General features: G+C 44.6%; 2 pseudogenes; both read left to right on the top strand.

The window, feature by feature from the left end:
• Positions 1-2,883: 2,883 nt before the first annotated feature.
• Positions 2,884-3,495, top strand: LOC109385106 (zinc finger protein 564 pseudogene; annotated as a pseudogene).
• Positions 3,496-3,505: 10 nt separating this feature from the next.
• On the top strand, positions 3,506-4,261 carry LOC109385099 (zinc finger protein 700-like; annotated as a pseudogene).
• Positions 4,262-15,036: the final 10,775 nt, after the last annotated feature.

The following is a 15,036-nucleotide window of genomic DNA, read 5'->3' as shown; positions in this document are numbered from 1 at the left end:
TGAGAACTTGTTCTAAGTAAGGAAGGTGATATCGGCCATGAGGAGAAGGAAACCTTAAGAATGAATGAGGCAGGAAAAGGGGGCAGTGATTCTGATGCCTCTCACTCAAATTTGTACACCTGCCCAGCCATGGACTGTCTAGAGACTCCCGCTCAAAGCACTGTAATGCAAAGAGGCTCTTTCTCCCTCTTTGCTCCAGAAAAACCTGTAACTTCAGTATTTTAAGGGCTCCTGGGTCTTGGCTAAGATGGGAGATGGTGGTGTCTGGTGGTCATGGTAGCACCCTGTGACAACTCTGTGCAGAAGCCAGGGCTCAGCAGGAGAGGACTCAACCATGGGCACACATGAAACACCTCCAGAAAACCCCCAGAAGTACAATTAGCATATGGAGGTACCTTATGTTAAGTGAAAGCGTATAGAACAAGGGTCAAGGAATTTAGAGATGTTCCTGTTTAATGGGCACCCTCTGTGTTCACAGGCTGGTGGGATCTTCTCCCTACTTCTCCCCCATCTTTCCTTCTGATGTTTGTCATGTAATGTCTACAGAAGGTTGTGATCCTTCTAGTGTGGCCAGGTATTTGAAGACAAACCCAAAGAGGTCTTTATTAATAGACGTTTGGCCATCAGACACCCACTTAACATCTACTGAGCACACACCAAGGACAGAACGCTACTTACTACCTTCTAGTGGGAGGCACTAGTCCTGGCCCTGGGAGCACCTCTTATTGGGGGAGCTCTCACACATGAAAACAACTTCAGAATCATTATAGTATAATACTGTATTTGTTCTCATACAGGGTACTATGGCAATAGACTGTAGGTTTGGGAGTTGCTTGCTGACCCATATTACTTACTACTGTTTTTATCCCTGGCTATCTACTAAAACCACCTGGAGAAAGGTGCTTGAAAACTCTGATGCCTGGGTTCCATCCTGGGTTCCACCCAAGACCCATTCAGTTGGAATCTGTAGGGAGAGCCCTGATGTTGATATGTTTTAAATGCTCCCAGATGATTTTTTTCTTCACGTTTTTACTGGCATTTTCCAAATAATGAAGACAATTCATATTAAACAGGACACAAACAGAGGCAGATTGAAGACCATTTAGCATTTTCAAATAGTTTTGTAAATACTCAAAGGTGGGATTCTCATCCTTTTTGTACTATAGTTTTTAATAGCAAACTGCTTTCAATATAAAATACTGTAGTAGATATCAATAAAAAATAAGTCACATATATATACAGGCAGATTTTTTTAAGACTAGAATTTATGCAACATTAAAACACTTGCACTCAATTTATCCCATTGTCTTATTTATGATGTTACAACAATCCTGAGAGAATTTAAGATTAAAAAATAAATAGAATTTGGCCGGCTGAGTGGCTCAGTTGGTTAAGAGCTTGCTCAAGAGTTTGAGCTCTGAGCAACAACGGTTCGATTCCCAGCCTGAGCTGAAGTGCCACTGAGCTGCCAAAAGGTGGCAAAATGGCTCAGCTAAAAAAATAAAAAAATAAAAAAATAGAATTTGCCAGTGAAAATAAAATTTTATCCTGAGACCACAGGCAAAAACAAAACAAAACAAAAAAACAACCATGATCCTTTTCCTAAAAGTTTCCTATTTTTTTTTGTAATTAGGGCCAGCTATCTCACTTCAAAATACTATAACTCATTTTATCTAAGTTACTTTAGGTCAACAAGGCAACACAGTGAAAATTCTTCTTTTCAGCAATAAATAGAAACATTAGAACAAATAAAATCTGAATATCTAACCATTTAAAATAATGCCAAAATGGTTATGTGTTTAATATTTAATATTTATATAACATTTACATGTAATATAAGTATATATATTATATATAATCATCTTTTTCTAAAGAGGTTATGAAGGAGTTTGTCCCTACCTTATAATCTATTTTATATTGTTATTAACATTCTATTCAATTAAATATAATTTTGGTGATTCTGTTTTTACAAGTGCCAGTTAATAAAAGTGCAGTGATATGAGATTCTAGTTAAAAGAATTATTTCTATTGAAATAATTCAAAGTATAAATTTGGCCTCCTGAGAATTGGGGGGGATTCATAAATTCTCCTTCAGTGTAATTACCTCCCCATAAGATTTATCATAAAGCAATCTGAAGGTACTTACAAGAACTATAAATAAAATACTGTGCTACCTGCCATGGCAAAACTGGGCCCACCAATAGCAGATATCACAGTGGTATGCTGGAGCCAGCTCACACTGGCTCCCCCAGAGCCAATGATTAAATATTCAAGTACTTTGCAAGCAGGCTATTCAACCGTTGTTAGCTTGAAATCTTCCACAATGAGAATATTCACCGTGGAATTCAGCAAATGCTACACATTATGGCACCCCCAAGAGTCAGTTTATCAGTATCTGCTGTCTATTTGTGATTTTACTTAGAACTACTGTAGTTTGAAAAGCAGTCCTCCAAACACGTAACCTGCCCTATGCTTTGCCTAGATACACACTGAACTATGATTTTATGGCCATTACACTGAGCCCACTACAGGCCCATGTGACAGAGGCCCACACATCCCTCTCCCTCCACAGCTGTGTTTTACCAAACTTCCTGTAGTCCTAGAATGACAACCTGCACATCCATTAGGAGAATGTCCTCAATAACATGTATGCCCATTTGCTTTGAGACTGGGTATTTAACATGTATTTGTACATGTTAATATATATTTCCTTGCCCTGAGTGAACAGAAGATATATAAAGTACATGTCATTGGGCATCGATTTGGGTAGGGAAAAGAAACATGAATACAGAAACTGCCTTATAGGTGTTGCCTGCCCTTCATTGCTCTCGTGGCTGTGTCACAGCCTCTCTCTCACTGTGAACAGTGTAGGAAGGTCTTGGAGACCCAGGAAACCTAGAAATGGACTCAGTGGTCTTTGAGGATGTGGCTGTAAATGTCACCATGGAAGAGTTGGCTTTTCTGGATCCTTCACAGAAGGAACTCTATAGAGATATGATGCAGAAAAACTGCAGGAAACTGACCTCAATAGGAAAAAACCCCGGGAGGATCATGACCCTGAAGAGCAGTACAAAAACCAGGGGAGAATACTAAGAAGTCATATGGTGGAATCTGTGATGGGAAAGAGGGTAGTCAATGTGAAGAAGATTTCATCCTTGTTCCAAATCTCAATCTGAACAAGTAAACTCTTCCTCGAGCAAAACCATGGGAATACGATGTGTGTGGAAAAGTTTTTATGCATCATTCGTTCCGTCATAGACACGTCAGATGTCAAACTGTACACCAGCCATACAAGTATCAGAATTATGGAGAGAAGCCACAGAAATATAACATATGTGGGAGAGCCTTCAGTTATCTACATGGTTTTGAAAAACATGAAAGAGATCACAATGGAGAAAAAAAAACAACATATAAATGTGAGGAATGTGGAAAAACCTTTAGTTCTCCAACTTCATTCAAATACATGAAATAACCCACATGGGAGAGGAACTAACAATGTAAACAACAATGTGGAAATGTCTATAGGTATAATCAAACTTTTCAAACACATGAAAAGACTTCACAGAGGAGAGAAACCCTATGAATGTAAAAAATGTAGTAAAGCCTTCAGTTGTCTCAGTTCTCTTCAAATACACGAGAGAACTCATATTGCAGAGAAATCTTATGAATGTAAACAGGCTGGTAAAGCCTACATATATTACAGTGCCTTGCAAACACACCAAAGGACTCACACAGGCAAGACACCCTATGAATGTAAGCAATGTGGTAAAACTTTCAGTTCTCATCTAGGTTTCCAAACACTGAAAGAACTCACATTGGAGAGAAGCCCTGTGCATGTAAGGAATGTGGAAAAGCCTTCAGATGTTATCAGAGTTTTCAGACACATGAAATAAATCACACTGGACAGAAACCTTATGAATTTAAACAATGTGGAAAAGCCTTCAGATGTTATCAAAGCTTTCAGACACATGAAAAACATCACACTGGACAGACACTTTATGAATTTAAGGAATGTGGGATAGTCTACAGGTAGTACAGTACCTAATAAGGACACAGAAGGACTCACACAGGTGAGAAACCCTGTGAATGTAACCAATGTGGTAAAGCCTACAGAGATCACAGTTCCTTAAAAACACACAAAATAATTCATACTGGAGAGGAACCTTATGAATGTAAAGAATATGAGAAAGGCTTCAGATATTATCAAAGTTTTCAAACACATGAATCACAGGAGAGAAACTATATGTATGTACAAATATAGTGAAGCATTTAGTTGTCTCAGCTCCTTCGAATCATGAATTAAATCACATGGGAAAGAAACCTATGAATGTAAAAAAATGTAGTGAAGAATTTAGGTATCCCAGTGATCTTCAAAAACATGAAATCTCACTTGAGAGAAACCCACTGAATGTAAACAATGTGGTAAAGTCTAGAGAGATCTCAGTTCCTTACAAACACATGAAAGAACTCATATTGGAGAGAAACCCTATGAATGTAAGGGATGTGGAAAAGCCTTCATTTATCACACAACTTTTTGTAGACATGTGACAATTCTATTTTCCATACTAATAAACAATTGGAGTAAGTTTTATATATGACAAGTTTATGAAAGAATATAGATTCATGTAAATTATTATTTTCATATTTGGTTCTTTGCTTTTTGTCCTTCCTTCTGACTGGTATTTGGTGAATAGATTTTGATTTAAGAAGAGGGACCTATGATAGGGCAACAAAATCTAGAGTTGGAGATATTCTCACCCATGGGTAATGTTAGGAACTTAATTTTCCAAAATCTACTTTCTGTATGGTTCCATGTTTGAATTCATTAATAGCCACATTTACATGAGATGTGGAAGGCAAAAACGAAGAAGGCATTAGTCAGGTTTTGAAGCCACCATTCAGACAGGTAGACAGGCACATAGTAGCTATGAGAACACCATCTTCCAACCCATTATCTGGATTCTTTGACCTTCCAATCAAGACTATCCTCATAACCACCACCAACTGTCTGATATTTTTGGGTTGTCAGAAAAGTCATGATGCATTTTTGCAACGAAAAACAGAAAAAATACGTCATGACTTTTCTGACAACCTGGTATTTTCTGAGAGGTGTAGCTTTCCACTGATTTCTTCACAAGATCCATCAGAGTTTGGATTTTTCTGTAAGCGCTATTGTGTCCACTAGGAAACAGATTTAGATTTTTGTGCTTGTATCTGATTCCCCTCTTCTCTAGATTATATCTGCATAAGGTCTCGTTTGTATAGGAAACACCTTATGCAGTTAACAGTGTAGTGAGTTTGCTTTCCTACTTCACTATGACTTGTACAATGGTGCATTTGAAAAGAAGGGTGTGGGAGTTTTTTCTCTGCTGCATGTGCAGTGGCTGCCTTGACCCAACCCTTCCGTGAGAGAATAATCACCTCCTGGGAGGGGACCCACTGCAGGCCAAGTTCAGACACAGTCTGTGCCCTGCCCAGGGCCACCTGACATGAGCCACAAAGCAATCCAGGGATGGCCCCTGCCAATGCTGTGCTTAGAGGTGCCTTGAGAGGCCAACCTGCAAACCAAGGCCGGCTGACACTAGTGCCGGGCTTAGGGCTGCTCAGCCAGATGTACAGGACACGTTGAAGCCAGATACTGCTTGTTTGGGTTTTGTGAGCCTTTAAGAGATTTTAGGAAAGTTTGCAGCATGAGCCAAGGCAGGCTGTGCATGCTTAAAAGCCACTGGAAGAGGCTTGGGTGTACCCAAAAGTCGGGTGGGGCGTGGTCTCAGGGAATCACTAGGGCAGGGCAGATGAAAGGTGAGAGCTACTGTGTTTCCCCGAAAATGAGACCAGGTCTTATATTAATTTTTGCTCCAAAAGATGCATTTTATTCATTTATTCATGTACAAAAATCTACATTTATTCAAATACAGTCATGTCTGGATGACAGTCTTAACTGGGGCTTATTTTGGGGTAGGGCTTATGTTACAAGCACCCTGAAAATTGTGCGAGGGCTTATTTTCCAGTTAGGTCTTATTTTAAGGGAAACATGGTAGTTTGATGGAGACTCAGATATGGCGGCCACCTGGGCCTGCATGCCAGGAAGGGGGAGAGCTCAACAAAGAAACAGTAGCCTCCACCAGGCCTGCTTGTCCGGGAGAAAGCTGCCTCTCTAGCCCTCACCCTAAAGCTAGCGAATTCAGTTCCTCTCAGTATGTCCCTGATGCCTTTTGAGCCACTGCCCTAGCACTGGAGCTCAGAGTGGGTGAGTCCATCAGCAAATAAGTCCGTGTGTGGGGTTTTTTTAAGAGGAGCATCTGGGAGTGCAGCAGCCCCCCCATCTCACTCAGCCACAATTTCCGCTGGTTTTCACAACCAGAAATTATGGGGACTTCTGGCCCTGGCACTGGAACCTTGGGCTGGGGAGGGGCTTGGACCCCTTGCTCCTTGGGGGGTGGGGAGGGGACCTCCACAGCCAAGATATCCCTCCTGATTTTTAATGGTCACATGTGGTGTGGGACCAGCCCGTATTGCGTCTCTGCCCGCCCACCTGTCTCGAGGTGGCTGCTTCTGCATGTCCGTAGTTGTAGGGCTTTGGTTCAGCTAGACTTCAGGTGATTCTCAATAATAGTTGTTCTGCAGTTTAGTTGTATTTGATATCCTGAGAGGAGCTGAGCACAGCATTTACCTACTCCACCATCTTGATAGGAAATTTCAGGTATTCTGATGTACAGCCAGAGTTCAGTGCACTGGTCTAAAACAAGTCATTTTGGCTCTTTGAGCCTCATTTTCCTCATCTGTAAAACGGGGAATCATATTACCCATTTTGGAACACTGTGGTGGACTTACAACCTCCTGGCAGTGTGCCTGGCAAATGTTAGGCATACAATACTTGAGAGCTGCTATCATCATGTAATAGCATCTTACTTCTCTTCCTTACCACTGTCACTCATTTCAGAATGAATTAAATGTGTTTTCCTCTTTCTCCTCTTGTGTTAGCCACACTAACCAGAACTTATTCAGTCTTATCAGTCTCCTCATGGTACCTATTATATTGCAAAATATTGTGAATATTAAATGAGATAACATGTGGGCCAGCTGAGTGGCTCAGGTGGTTAAGAGCTCGCTCAGGAGTGCGAGCTCTGAGCAACAGCGGTTTGATGCCCGGCCCGAGCTGAGCTGCCGCTGAGTTGCCAAAAGGTGGCAGGATGGCTCAGTTAAAAAACAAAACAGAAGAGAGAGAGACAACATGTAAGATGCATAGCAACCAGCCAGTCAACAAGCCAATATTTACTGAGCAATTACTCTATGGCACCATGGGGGTATAGCTGTGAAGCAGAGTCCCTGCCCTAAAGGAACTTACATAATTACTTTTATTGCTTCTTTGTGGAGGTTGCAAAGATTAGATCTTTGACACTTTCATGAAACTGCTGCTGCTACCTCTCCCATGCTGCTTTGCTTTGCCTCTGAGCTATTTTGATTGGCTTGTTTTCATAATGTTCTCGGAGCCAATGAATAGGCTGGGAACTTGGAGTTCTACTTTTGATCTCCCAGTGGTTCCCTTTCTGTTTTCACACAAATGGACTTGTTGGTATCAGTCACGCCTTCTGGTCTCAATATCTACGGTTTTGCAGGTCTGGTGGTGGCCTGCTGCTGTGGCTGCCAACACAGCAGCAGAAGCTGGAGTTAGGGGCTTGCATTTCCTTCTAGCATTTTCCATATCCTAGAACTTGAATTTCCATGCTTTGTGCAATGCCTGAGAGCTTCGGTAATTAGTGGTACACTTGTCAAAGTCACCAGTGACTTTCATGTTGCTAAATCCAGCGCTCAGCCATCAGTCCCCATTTTAGTGACCTGTGAGCAGCATTTGGCAGAGTTAACCCCTCCCCTCCCTTCTCCCTCAAACACTTCCTTCTCTTGGCTTGAAGGACACCACTCTCTCTTGCAGTTTCCTCCTCACCTCTAAGGAGGTGTCCAAAGCTGACCTCATCTCCCCACTCCTGACCTGCCTGCCATCTTCTCCTTCTCAGCTAAAAACACCTTCCCTCTTCCAGTTGCTCAGGTCAAAACCCTTGGGGGTCATCCTTTACTCCTGTTTCTCTCATACCCCGCTTCTAATCCACTGGCAAAGCTTGTTAGCTCTACTTTCAAACTGTATCTAGAATCTGACCACTTCTCATCACCTCTGCTGCTACCACCCTGGTCCAAATTTATTCTTGACCCCAGTGGCCAGGTTGATCCTTTTCACGTGTAAGTCAGATCATGGCACTCCTCTGCTCAGAGCCCTCCAGTGGCTCCTTGTGTCTCTCAGACAAAAGCCAACATTCTTTTTTTTTTTTTTAATTGGAGAGTTGGGGGGAATGGGAACAGTGCTGGTGAATTTGGGGAAGGGGAACAGACAAGTTGCTGTCGTTTTGTTCTTCAGTCTAGTTGTGGAGGACGTTGCTTCACTGGCCCAAGTTGGCACCATCATTGCGCTCTTCCCGGGTGAGGCAGATCAGTCGCCGGCTTCCGGATGGCCGCTCACTGCGGCTGCTGGCCGCTCACGCTGGCTGCTGGCTACACACGGTAGCCCATGGCAACCCACTGCAGCAGGGGCTGCAGCCTACTCCGTCGCCGGTGACTCATGGCAGCCCAGCTCCAGGTTGAGCTGTTGTTCAGCATCTTAGCTGTAGAGGGCAGTGTCACTGGCCCTCATATGTGGGATCCGAACCGGGGCCCTCTGGCGTCCCAAGCCAGTTCTTAACCATCGCGCCACTCGGCCGGCCAGAAAAGCCAACGTTCTTAAAATGGCCCATAAGCCCTGAGTGATCTGGCCCCGGTGACCTCTCGCATCATCTCCTGGAGAGTACTGTCCCCTCCCCCTTCTGATGCAGCCACACTGGCCTCCTTGCTGTTTCCTGACGTTGCCAGGTCCCTCCCACACAGGACGTTTGGGCTTGTTGGTCCTTTCCTTCCCCTCCTCTCACCCAGAGAGTTGCATGATTTGCTTCCCCACCTCCTTCAATTTCTTGTTAAATTATCCCCTGCTCAGTACAAACTTCCCTGCCCACCCTGTTTAAAACTGCAGACCTTGACACACGCTACCCTCTTCCCTGCCTTGTGTTCTTCCCATCTCCTAAGAGACTGTGGGGTTAGAGCAAAAAGTACATTCTTGAGAACGATCAGTCCTGTATTCTTAGCCCTAGGATTGGTCCAGGATGGTTATCAGTCAGATGACAGGCAGTCAGGATAATGGGTGCCAGGTGGTTCGGCAGATGGGTGCCAGGAGGTTTGGTCACATCCTGGCGGTTTAGCTTATGGATGTCAGGTGGAGGTATCTGAGTCCTTCCAGGGGTAATCAGGTGGCCTAGATATATGAGTCCTTTCAGGGTAATTAGAAGGCTACCTGGAGGCCCAGATGTAGATCCAGGTGTCTACAGGACTGGAAGGTTGATGTATGTCCATCTAGGCATTGACCACGACTGGAAAGTTCAAAAAGTTTAAGTTTCCAGGCTGGTTAGAACAAGAAATGGAGTCTGTAGTCATGCCTCTATCTTCATAATGTTAATAATTTTAGCAGCTTGGTTAATGTGACTCCATTTTGCATATCCCCTAATCTTCACTTGTTCCTCAGTTCTGTAGAGAGTTTTTCACAGCTGCTGCTTGTTGTACAAGGTCTGGCTGACCGATAAGAACTGTGGATGTGTGTCGCTGCGCGAAGTGCTTTGTGTAGGGCAGAAAAAATTGTTTTGAGCCACTGCACCTGCCTGCCTTCCCTGGGCCATGATGCAAAACACAATCTTTTCAAACAAAGGAGTGTAGGAAGTGACTGTCCCTCAGCCTCACAATCAATTCACATCAGATCCAAGAAAACAGATTCAAATCAGTAACCCAAATCTCACCCAGAGCCAATTCTTTCTGAACAATAGCTGTAACCAACGCCTCACTGAACATTAGGTGCTCAATTCTATTTTAAGTCGCATGGGAGCTTACCCTCAAAGTCAGGGTTAATACATTAATTAATTATATCCTGCCTCTTTATAAAAAGGGACCCGAAGGGTTTTATAATTTTAAATACAGCAAAAGTGAAGATTTCCAAAAAGAGACTAGAAGCTTCTTATGGCAAAGCAGGAAATATTCTATCAGGAATGTGGATAAAATAGTTGGAGCATGACATTTAACTCTGAGCTTCCTAGCACCAAAGGCAAAAAGAGAAATGGTGGACCATGTGAGTTGCGTCATCGCCTGAAGAAGAAGAAGAAGGAAAAGGAGAAGCAGAAGGAGACGGAGGAGGGAAGTCGCAGTAGGGGCTACATCTGTTTTTGTTTGGATCAGCAGACATTCACCTGGCATTATATTACTGGAAAATTAGATTTTGTGTGATCCTCGCATAAGGGACTTGAGATCACTTGCTCAGAGATGTCTTCTCCTGTGGTTTGGCAGGAGCAGAAAGGGTGTTGGCCTCACCATGAAGTGATGGAAGCGTAAATCAATGATGGTTCTTCTGAGGAGAGCACTCAACTCATAATTAAGTTCCTGCATCAATGCCTAATGCCATGTCACGCTTATTTTTATCTTTGGTTCAGGAGTGCGAGGTGGTTGCTCATAATGAGTTGACTTCCAGAAAGAGGGATTTTAGAAACACAACCGGTGAAGGTAATACAAACACGCCAGCTTGAGCAAACCACCAGAAATCCCCATGCCTTCTTTTCCACGGGTTGCTCAATACTGTATTTACCCCTCTATGATGCTGTCCAGAGAGAATTTGAAATAACCACGAGAGTGTTGGCCAAACGAGGCACAAAGAGCAGCTCTGACTTCGTGGACTGAGCAGAAGCTTCAGCTGTTGGAAATAACCAGTGTGCACATTTTGGCATTTTCACCTGGAGTGTGGACTTCCTGAGACGGTGGAAGAAAGCCAGACCTGGCATGTGTAGTAAGAGTGGTCCCTGCCCTGCCCAAGAACAAATATCCTGGCCCTGGGCTTTGAACCAGCAGACAAACTGGCCTGCTTTCAATGTTTGGCTTCGTGTACAAAGGCAGCCTTTCTGATACACATTTACAGGAGACTCAGTTAGTTAATGTTCCTGCCTTCTCTCCTCTGGTTCTTTTGCAAGCAGCTGCAAACATCTGCCTTGCAAGCACAAGTGTTTAGCACCAGAGTGACCCCTATCACTCCTGTAGGCCCTTCCCGGGGCGGGGAGGGGGGCTTCCAACTTCTCTGGACTGATAACCAGCACATCTCACAAGGGAATAGATATAGAATGAAGCACAGACATTCCAGGGGATTAGGGGAATGGGTGAAAAAGGTGAAGGGGACTAAGAAGTGCAAACTGCCAGTTATAGAATAAATCACAGGGATGTAATGGAGCACAGAGAACATAGTTAATAATAACTGTGTATGGTGCCAGATGGGTACTAGAATTATCATGGTGATCACTTCCTAAAGTATATAAATGTCTAATCACTATGTTGTACACCTGAAACTAATATAATATTACATGTCACCTCTAGTTAAAAATAAATTTTAAAAATGCAGATGTTCCACCTCCTGCTTCCAGCCCTCTTAATGAGAAAGTTTCCACTTGGGGACAGGTCTGCAATGGATTCTTTGCAGCGGTGTGCCCTTTGGAAGGCACGGGTGCCAAGTGAAAGGCAGGGATGATGAGTAACAGCCTTCTCTCTAGGACAGTGTGCTGTTTTATGGCCAACAGAGGGCATGAGGTGGCACTGGGAATCGGGGCCAGGGCTGACCCCCTACTGGAGGGACATTAGGCCAATGTCATGTCAAAGGAGAGGAAGAGAGCTCCCCAACTCCCCCAGTTGATTAAACTGGTGAATTCTGAGACACCTGGTTCAGTTCTGAGCATGGCAGCTGTGGGGTTTTCCCTGTCTGGGTGACACAAGTGATTCAGCTGTTTGACTAATTCCCTTTCTTGGCTCAAAGTCTTGATTTCGCTCTAGAAAATAACACTTCTCAGAAATGGGTACCACTTAGCTGCACCAGTTCACAAGGTAGCCAGACATCCATGCAGAAATTCTGTAGGCTCCTCCACAGGTCCAGGAAGTAGCATCATTAAAATTTTAATAATAACCACCATCCCTTATATAGCTCTATGTAGCAGCTTCTTTTTTAAGCACTTCCCATACATTTACTCACTGGATACTCATAAGAGCCCTATGAGGTGGGTCACGGTGTTGTTATCCTCATTTACAGGTGATGAACTTTGGGAACAGAGAGGCTTAGTGACTTGCCCAAGGTCACACAGTGGTGGAAAGATGTCTGCTGAACACAGGACACTAAGAAACTGTCATGGTAAAGGGTGGTTTGAGGTAACAGTCTGGTCGGTCAGTAGCCAGCCTGGTGAGGCCTGATGCCCTTGAACCTTCTTTGGGTCCAGGAGCCCTTTGAGAATCTGTGGAAAGCATATATCCTCTCCCTCAAAAAATGTACATACACCTTATCACAGAAAAAAATTCCAATATAGCAGCTTCACTTGAGGAATTGCCACTCACTGACTATTTAACAAGAAATAGTATCATTTTTCTGATATTCGCTGCCAGTGGTGCCATCAAACCTCTTTCCTGCGGGTTTCTATTGATGAACAGCCTGAAGGACTTCTTGGTCTGTCTTCATAACCTGAGTCATTTGTATTTATTAAAACAGTCTTTTGTACACTTTAAATATATACAATTTTATTTGTCAATTATACGTCAATAAAGCCGGGAAAAAACCCAACAGTCTCATTTAAGGTATTATCTTAATATTAACAAAGAAACGTAAGTTTTGTCCGCTTAAAAACTTCAGTCTTATATTCAATTCCAAACTTCCCTCCCCCTCCCAGGCCACCACGAGGCTCCTTTCCTTCCGAAGTGTGTGTGTATTGGGTGTGTGTGAGGTGTGTCTGCGCTCACCAACCCCTCCGCCCTCCATGACCCAGCAATCCCTCTCTGGGTATTGATTCCAGATAAATGAAGATGTACATTCACTCACTGATCTTTGCATTGGTTTAGGTCAGAAGAGGCACCTGCTAAGGACTCTGCAAAAGGGACTCAATGTCAACATCAACGTCAAGTGGCATACTGAGGGGGGAGGTGGCAGCACTGTCTGTAGAAAATTTAAAAGCAATCATAAAATCGACAAAAGTCTGTTAGCGCCTGTCATCACCACACACAGATAACACTAAATAAGATCAGTAATGAAGTACTTCTTCCCACCTAAGTGGACTGTACCCCCTTGGTACGCCACGCTGTCAAGCAACTTTGCCAGGTCTTCAGGTCAACTCCCAGCCGGAAGCACCTGCCGTTCATGCCTCTGCGCCCCGCGCTGCTGGCCGCCTCATGTCCAGCAGACCTGTAGCCTGCCTCTCAGCCCAACTTACTCTTCATGGCCCCAACTCTGGTGCCCGCAGGCCCTGGTTGTGGGAGCCTGGGAGGGGAGGGAGTGATCCTTGTCCTTTCTTGACCATTCCACTCCAGTAGCCTCAGGGCAGCTCGGTGGCTCTGCAGACATCCAAAGAAGCGATGCGGTGCCTGTCTCCCCATTGTGCAGATACCCATGGATTTTTATGGACCCTCATCTCTCTTTAAACTAGTCAAAAGTCCCACCCCAGGGAGAGGAAGGATGCAGTAACTTCTTTTCACAAACACTGTCCTCCCCCAAGAGACGTCTCCTGCTCTGACTCAACCAGCTTTCTATAGACAAGGGTGATGGGGCAGGGGTTGTGGCGCTGGTTCTTCCGCATGTCACCCCTTGGCAGGCCTTCTGGGAAGGTGGCGCTCTTCCAAGCTGGTAGCTCGAATACTTTGCTATGTGATATATCTAGTCCTTATGGTTCTCAGTGCCAGTCACAGTTTGGGGCAAACAGAAACAAGTTCTCGCAGCATCTCAGGCCACCATACTGTAGTTGTATTACATTTCACGGGATTCCCAGACCTATTTAAGCCCAGGTCTGGGCTGCAGGTCTGGAACCTCTGGGACAGTGTCTTCACCTATAAGGCTGGTACCCTTGGGGCTGGTTCTCACTGGGGGACAGTGCTGGCTTGAGTCAGCACACCCAGTGTCTTAATCATCAAGGCCCTTTCTTTGTGGCCAGCCCCACACGCCTGTTGCCCATCTTCCTCTGCCCCTGTTTTGACTTTGTGGGTTGAACTCTGGATGAGGTCACCCTGCTACATTTCACGTGCCAAGCTGTGATGCAGGCTTCTTGTACACTTACCACATGGCCCAGCAATCCAACGCTGGGTTTTGATTCCAGGGAAAAGAAGACTTACATTCATACAAAAACCTATACATAAATGTTTAGGGCTGGCCCAGTGGCTCAGTTGGTTAAGAGCTCACTCAAGAGGACGAGCTCTGGGCCGGCCGAGTGGCGCGTTAGTTAAGAGTTGGCTTGGGACGCCAGCTCTGAGCAGCAGGGCCCCAGTTCGGATCCCACATGTGGCCCAGTGACACTGTGCCCTCTACAGCTAAGAACAGCAGCTCGACCTGGAGCTGGGCTGCCGTGAGTCGCCGGTGACGGCATAGACTGTAGTGAAGCTGTAGCGGGCTGCCATAAGCTACCGTGAGTGGCTGGCAGCCGGTGTGAGCTGCCGTGAGCCAACGTCAGTGGCTGTCTAATGGTCGGCGAGTGACTGCCTCACCTGGGAAGAGCGCAATGATAATACCAACATGGGCCAGTGAAGCGACGTCCTCCACAACTAGACTGAAGAACAAAAAAGGACAGCAACTTGTCTGTTCCCCTTCCCGGATTCCCCAATGCTGCTCCTCTCCCCCAATATCCCAATAAAATCTTAAAAAAAAAAAAAGAATGTGAGCTCTGAGCAACAGGGTTGCCGGTTCAATTCCTGGCCTGAGCTGAGCTGCTGCTGAGCTGCCAACAGGTGGCAGGATGGCTTGGCTAAAAAAAAAAAGAAAGAAAGAAAACTTTCAGGCCAGCCGAATGGAGCATTGGTTAAGAGTTGGCTTGGGATGAGCGCAATGATAATATCAACATGGGCCAGTGGAGCGACGTCCTCCACAACTAGACTGAAGAACAAAAGGACAGCAACTTGTCTGTTCCCCTTCCC

This window comes from Hipposideros armiger, unplaced genomic scaffold (genome assembly GCF_001890085.2).
Source record: "Hipposideros armiger isolate ML-2016 unplaced genomic scaffold, ASM189008v1 scaffold_108, whole genome shotgun sequence".
NCBI classification, from domain to species: Eukaryota; Metazoa; Chordata; class Mammalia; order Chiroptera; family Hipposideridae; genus Hipposideros; species Hipposideros armiger.
Note: the sequence above shows the minus strand (reverse complement) of the source record. Positions and strands in the feature narration are given on the sequence as shown.